Source organism: Vigna umbellata, chromosome 9 (assembly GCF_029865625.1).
Source record: "Vigna umbellata cultivar VRB3 chromosome 9, Vumbellata_1.0, whole genome shotgun sequence".
NCBI classification, from domain to species: Eukaryota; Viridiplantae; Streptophyta; class Magnoliopsida; order Fabales; family Fabaceae; genus Vigna; species Vigna umbellata.
Window position 1 is genome coordinate 12351799 of NC_142173.1, and position 7511 is coordinate 12359309.

The 7511-nt window shown below is 30.6% G+C and overlaps 1 pseudogene; it reads right to left on the bottom strand.

Annotated features, from left to right (window-relative positions):
• Window positions 1–506: 506 nt before the first annotated feature.
• On the bottom strand, window positions 507–6742 carry LOC148192567 (uncharacterized; annotated as a pseudogene).
• Between the last annotated feature and the right edge of the window lie 769 nt (window positions 6743–7511).

Consider the following 7511-nt stretch of genomic DNA (forward strand, 5'->3'; position numbering starts at 1 on the left):
GAAAAAAATGCTGAAGATCTCGAGCACGGAAACGGTGATGGTGAAAATGGTGATATTGAACTGCGGCATTTTAATAAGATTTTGTCGGATTACATGTTATACGTCTTGATCATGCAACCTACCATGATGTCTGCTGTTAGAGGAATTGGGCGGAAAAGAGTGGAAAAAGAAAAAGGAAGAACAATGAGGCTTGAAAAGAACACTAGGAGGCCCACATCTAATTTTCTGTCTCGGGCAATGAACACGTGCGAGAGGTTTCGAGAATTCATTCAGTTCTACAAAAGGTTAATAATCCCCCTCAAAACCTTAGAGTGAGGATATACATTCATATACACAGACCAATGACTTGAAATGTTCTTTTAATGTGCTAATTTTTTTCTGCCTAGGTGTTTTGTAGCAATCGCTGTGGTCGAATTCTTTTCAAAGAAAAAGAACCCTCTGTTTTCAGATCAGAAATTTGTTCGTAAGTGTGGGTTATAATTTGGATTTAATTATGACATGTCGAGACAATGAGATGCCGCTAGAACTGACATATAATTGATCAATGCATCAGAGACACAACATAAGTTCAGTTACAATAATCACCAACCTACCACAGAACTCACATATATCTTTTTCTGAACTTTTTCATCACTTCTGACTTGCAACACACTGAACAAATATGCATGGTTGGAATCATATATATGTACAAATAAATATTCGGGTGAACTAAATTTCTCTTCAAATAAAATACATTGAACATTTATGAAATGTTTATGAAATGGGTGTACTTTTACCATCAATAATGCTCCATTCACGGCTATGCTCTTTGACTTTTTTCACCTCGGCATACTTCAGTGAAGGAAACAACTTTATGATATGGTCAATATCAATTTGAAGATTCTTTAGGTATTTCAGACGCAAGATCTCCACCTTACAATTTATTGTACTGTCTTTTAGCTCTTCTATGCTCCTGAGTTTTCCTCCTATTATGTATAGTCTCTTCAATTCAGAAGGTAGGAGTTTCAACCATGTTGGAGTGTTCTCACCAGGAAAGCCTTCCAGGTTTAACTTTTCCAAACCTTGTGGGAGAACGATATCAATATCTTTGTACGTCGGTTCAGGTAACACACCCCATGATATTTTGAAACATTTAACTTCTGAGTTTCTCAGGTTTTCAAACTCTTTATCTTGGATCGCAGCCCCATTTCCAATATATATGCTCAATCGTTTCAACTTTTTAAAGTTTGCAAGATCCGATATTGTAGGAGTCTTGTTGGAACTGCCTACTACAAATCCCTTGAGTACTTGGAGCTCAGTGAGCTTCCCAATCCCCTTTGGCATACTCTCCAACAAGTAGCACTGTGACACATCCAAGTGTGTGAGCTTTTTCAATGAAGTAATTTCATTAGGTAAGGTTTCGAGATTGTGACAAGCCTTGAGGTCAAGAATTTCTAGGCTAACAAGTTGAGCAATAGAGGGTGGCAAAGCTGATATTCTTGATATACCACGAAGGCTGAGATATTTCAGATGCTTTTGAGCCTTTGTGTCTGTCATGAATTCTGAACCAGCAACTTCAATGTGATGTTCGGGAGACTCTTGCCAACGACCAAGCTGAAGCACCACCAACTTCTTCATTTTAGCCATCCATTGAGGTTCAATAGTAAGATAATTTGCACCAAGATTGAAAACACTTCTCCAATGATCAGATTTCGAAGCAAAGTCACCACCTATTTCAACTTTTTGTTGGTCAAGTACTAGGCAAGAGGTTATTTGTGAATAAAATACAAAGGGTTTTTTATTTTCTCCCAGAACAGATGATACCAACATGTGGCGGATCCAAGGATTAATTTTGAATTTATTGACAACAGGACACTTGGCTGAACCATGTGGTACAATCAGATTAGAATTCAGAAGCTCGTCGAAAACATTCTCACCTTCTTCTTCAGCTGTTTTCTCTGTTGACCTTTTTACAAACCCCTCTCCAATCCACCAGTAAATTATATGTCTTTTCATTATAACAACATTTTCTTTGAAAATCGAGAGAGACAAACAGCAAACTTTTGAATTAGAATTAAGGGCATCATAACTGGCTTGGAACCTTTTCAAGACTAGCACCACAGTCTCATCGTCTCGGCTTAAAGACAGTACGGGGTAATGCACTGTTTTGGATGTTTTTCCTTTTTCTGATGACTCCTTAGCTTTTTTTCCAATTTCACTAACACCAAGCTTTTTAGTTGATTTATTGATCTTTTTATTAATGGCCTCCACTACTTTTTCTACCACCTCCTCCTTGGAATCTTTACGCTTGACATTCTCATCTGAGACTTTTTTGTTGGTGTGTTTTAGAAGATTTTCCTTATTTTTGTTCAATGTTACTAAATCTGCCTTCACCTTGTCTCTCTCAGACTTCAAACTCTCCACCTTTTCATCATCTGATACGTCTTTTTCCACACTCTCCTTGTCTTGTACTTCTTGGCTTAAAGATGGCTTATCAACACCTACAAGCACAGATTACAAATTACAGGCATCGAATGAGAAGCAACTTTATGTACTTAGATTGAATCTAAAACACAAAAAAAATGAGTTTACAGCATAGAAGAAACCCATGTATATGTGATATGATATTATAGATGAACTAATTTTCTATGAACTAATCATATATCTGAAATAACAAATCTTTTCTATCTAAAAAGCTCTCGCTATTATTATCATATCAATTTCTATAGGGATAGAAAAGCAAAAATCTTTGCCTTTCAGTTCTAATTGTGAATTGAAAAAGAAATAATTAAAAAAATTGTATAAAAAATCTAAGAATTCAAAAAATTTAAGGTAAGAGAATAACATGATCAAGTTACGAACTGAAACAGCAATTATAATTTAAAAGTGTAAGCTTTTCAAGCTATTGTAATATGTCGTGTCGTGATTGTTGTCATATTTATCTCTAGTTTTTCATTATGTCAAGCGGTGAAAGTTTTGCAGTTACATTTCTGGGCAACGTTTCACTGTATAAAGGATTACGATAAAAATTGCAATCGCAACCATAACCTAAAACCTTGGACATTACTAATTATATGACACTGATGTTTATACGAATACCTTTAAGGACTTGATTCTCCAACTCTCCCCTTGATATTTGGCTTGTTAGCTCTGAACCCTTTGTTTCAGTTGGGTTTGCATCTTCTGCAGGAATATCAATGCTTTGAAGAAGATCTTCTAGGGTTCTTAACGTTTTAGTCATTTCTTCATTTTCCTTGGCTGGGGGAAACTTGGCCTTCATGTTGTCTAGTTCCAACTTCAAACTCTCCAACTTTTCATCAACGGGTACATATTTTTCCTGAAAATTTTCGTCTTTTGGCTCTTGGTTTGAAGCTGGCTTATCCACACCTATGAGCACAAATAAAATAAGGAATTTCAAGTAAGTCATAACAGATAAAAAATGCAAGAACATTGTTTATATAGATTGAACACATAATTTTACAGTTTTTAACAATTTTTAACAACAATAAACAATATATATTATAGATTACGTTAGAAACTTTATTCTTAATTCTTCTCTGTCGATACATAAATAAAAGAAAACTGATTTTCTTACCAGAGGCTTTGAAGCCTTTGTCCACCGACTCATCCCTTTTTATTTGAGTAGGTAGCTCTAAATTTTTTGTTTCACTTTGATTAGAATTGAATTTTCGAAGAAGATCTTCCATCACTCCTAATTTTTTCCTAAGTTCTTCATTTTCTTTGGAAGACATCCCCTTTATTTTGTCTAGCTTGGACATAAAACTTTCAAACTTTTCTTCAATCTTTCTATCTTTTTTCTGCAATACTCTTCTCGTCTCGTGTCTCTTGACTTGAAGGTGGCTTTTCAATACCTATGAGCATAAATAAAATACAGGTACCAATTTATATATACAAAATTGAAATTAATTTCTACATTACCACAAAATAATTTATATATAAGCTGATTTTAGTTTATAAAGAGCTTTTGTTTTTCTCTTTTAAATATGCTTCAAGAAAACTTATGCCTATATGTCAAGTTGATGGGTTCATTTCATCTCATGTCTATTTATCCATATAAATTTAATTTCTTAAAAATCCATGATGATGACTCTTAATATATAAACATAGCGCCATCATATCTTAACAACTTTTTCTAATAATTTTTTGATAATAAATTATGTATCATTGTTTTATTAGTTAGTATATCTTCGTATATTTAAAATAGATTAATCAGTGCATTGTAAAAGAATTATCAATTCGATATTTTCCATAAACATATAAGCAATATTATTCGCACGTCATTTTTTTAACAATTACATCATCATTGGTTAGAATATATTGAAAACAATAAAAAATTGAGAGTCTTATTTCCTAGATGAAATTTCACGTATAATTTTCTACTTTCCAGCAAATTTTAAATAAATAATATATCACATATTCTGTTAATGAGAGACTTTATTGTCAACCCCCTCTCTATATAAAAGAAGTTGATGTTCTTACCAGTGGCTTTCAAGTCTTGATCTAGTGATTCCTCCCTTGATTTTTGTCTTGGTAGCTCTGAACTTTTTGTTTCACTTTGATCAGAATCTTGTGAAGGCTTGGCAATCCCAGATGAGCTTTTAACTTCTTCTACTATGCTCTTCTTGTCTTTTGTCAATTGGCTAGAAGATGGCTTATCAGTTCCTATGAACACAAATAGAATACGAATATCAATGTGATAGGTGTAGCAGGATTTCTATAAACAATTTTAAGGGAGAAAAGAATAAGTTTTTTAACAAAATAATTTTTTTTTCACAAAATAAGAATTAATGGTTATTTTCCCGAGAAGCACCTGCTCCAATGGAGTCTTGATTCATCTCCTCCATTGATGTTTGGCTTGGTTGCTCTAATCCTTTTGTTTCATCTTCATTTGCATCTTCTGCGAGCTTAGAGTTGAAGTTCTGAAGGAAATTTTCAAGTTCCCTTAACTTTCTTCGTAGTTCTTCGTTTTTCTTCAGCGTGGAAAAATTGGCCTTCAAGTTCTTAAACGTGCCTTCCAAATTCATTAACTTTTCATCAATCGTTTCATCTTTTTTCCCACTCTTTTCTTCTGCCTTTTCACTTGAAGATGGCTCATCACTCCCTACAAGTCCATATCAAATAATAATATCAAATAATATGATACTATTTCCCTAACAATAATTTCCTTTGTTCAAATTATATATATATATACATATATATATATATATATATATATATATATATATATATATATGCATATATATTATATATATACACATATATACATATATACATATATATTATATATATACACATATATACATATATATTATATATATACACATATACACATATACACATATACATATATATATATATATATACATATACATATATATATATATATATACATATACATATATATATATATACATATACATATATATATATATATATATATATATCAGTACAATGCCAATTTTCATAGCATGTTTTTCTAATATAATATAAGAAAATCAAAATGGACAATGAAATTCTCAAGTGTTCACAGAAATTTTAAGGATTTTAATGTTGGTATTGAAAAAGTCTCTTATATTCTCCACTCACTTCTTTTGGTCTTCTCGAACTCATAAAAGTATTGTCTCAGAGGGAAAAGAAAATTGTTTTTTACTGATTGGATGAAGAATTTTAATAATTCTGAACACTTAAAATACATTATATTTAAAGTACTTGTAATTAAAATTTCTTTTATTTTTAAATATTATTTGGATTGAGTAATTTTTTTTTGGATAAAATAATTGATTTTTTCTTTTAAGATAAAATTTCATTTTAAAAATATGTATTTTAAAATTTAAATTTTAAAAAACTGTTAGTCAAATTTAAATTATGAAATAACATTTAACAATTTTATTTTTTTTTCTTAAATATATACGTAATGTGTATAAAAAGGTACAAGCAGAAGTGACGACTACTTGTGTAATTTTAATTTTCTTTCTTTTTCTTGAATAAGTTTCAAATTCCATTATTTTAATTATTTAAAATATTTTATTAAAATTTATAAGTTTTAATTTTTTTTTAAAATTTCCCATCCAAACAATTCAGGCTATCTAAAAATAATTAAAATTCATTAAATAAATAAATTACTCTAGTAAATCCCTTCTTTCAAATTCATTAAATAAATAAATCACTTCAAACATACTATTCTATGGCTGTAATAGCAACCAAAACCCTAATAAATCAGAACCAAAAATAGAGAAATGTACACCAAATTCGTGCGTTCATGCAGCCATCAAATTGGAACTTGTAAGGGCAAATCAAATTACTCACGTAAATATCAGATACCATGATCTCATTCCGAACTAACATCATATTTGTAATGGTAAAGAATATTAAACATTAAACATAATATACAAAAGACTTGAATATATATATATATAGAGAGAGAGAGAAATTTAGCAGCTCACCCTTTTGTGGATCGGCTTTCTCTGTTTCCAAAATTCGATCGGAAATCTCGTGGAACTTTTCTGTTTTGAAGTTGCGAAGAAGATCATCGACAAGTTTTAACGTGTCAAGGAGTTCTTCTTCGTTACTTTTCACTGTTGAAAACAAATCTTTTATGGCTGTTAGATCAGACATTAACCTGTCAAGCTTATAAGAAATATTAGGCTCTTCTCTGCTCTTAACCGATGTCAACCGTCTCTGCAGTGATGGCACTGCTTTCATTCGGTTTGTTCTGATAGACATTTTTCCTCAATTCTTAACAACTTTTCTTTCTTTCTCACAAATTTTCAAGACACAATCAAATGTTATATGTATATATACATATATATACACACACAAAGGTTTTCGTGAACTATGGCATCAGATTAAACATTATACACAAGCAAGTGAAGGAACCAAAGTGCAAAAGTTCCACGTAATTCTTTATCCCTTAAATACTTTTTACTTTTCTACATCCTTGCTTTATCTTTACATTCTTCAATATTCTTTTCATGTCTCAAATTTCAAATTTAGAATATTGGACATTCTTTTGATATAAACTACAATTAACTAATATTTAAATACATAAAATGATATATATGATGAAGTCTTAAAATAAAACTCAAATGATTATTCAAATTTAATGAACCTAAAACAAAATAAAGAAAGTTAAAACCCCGTAAATGTAAACATACAACAAAAATTATTTGGTTTCACTTGATATCTCCTTAATTGATTAGAATTTTAATCTCTTTCATTTCTTCAAGTTTCATTAAAACTGTGACATCTTTACCTCCATTGCTTTCATGAACTAATATGATTTCTAATAAAGAAAAAGAAAAAAATTTCCTTTTTAGAACATTTCAATATAAATTAAGTTTTTGTCTTTTCTCATGTCATGTGAGAGAGATCATTCAATATTAGTATCACTTCATTAGTTTATAATATCCACATTTTATTCAGTAATAAAATATTATAAAAGAGTCTACTATTATTATTAGCATTTCTCTTTCTGGATTCATTTTCCAAAATTCAAATTAAATAGTTCATTC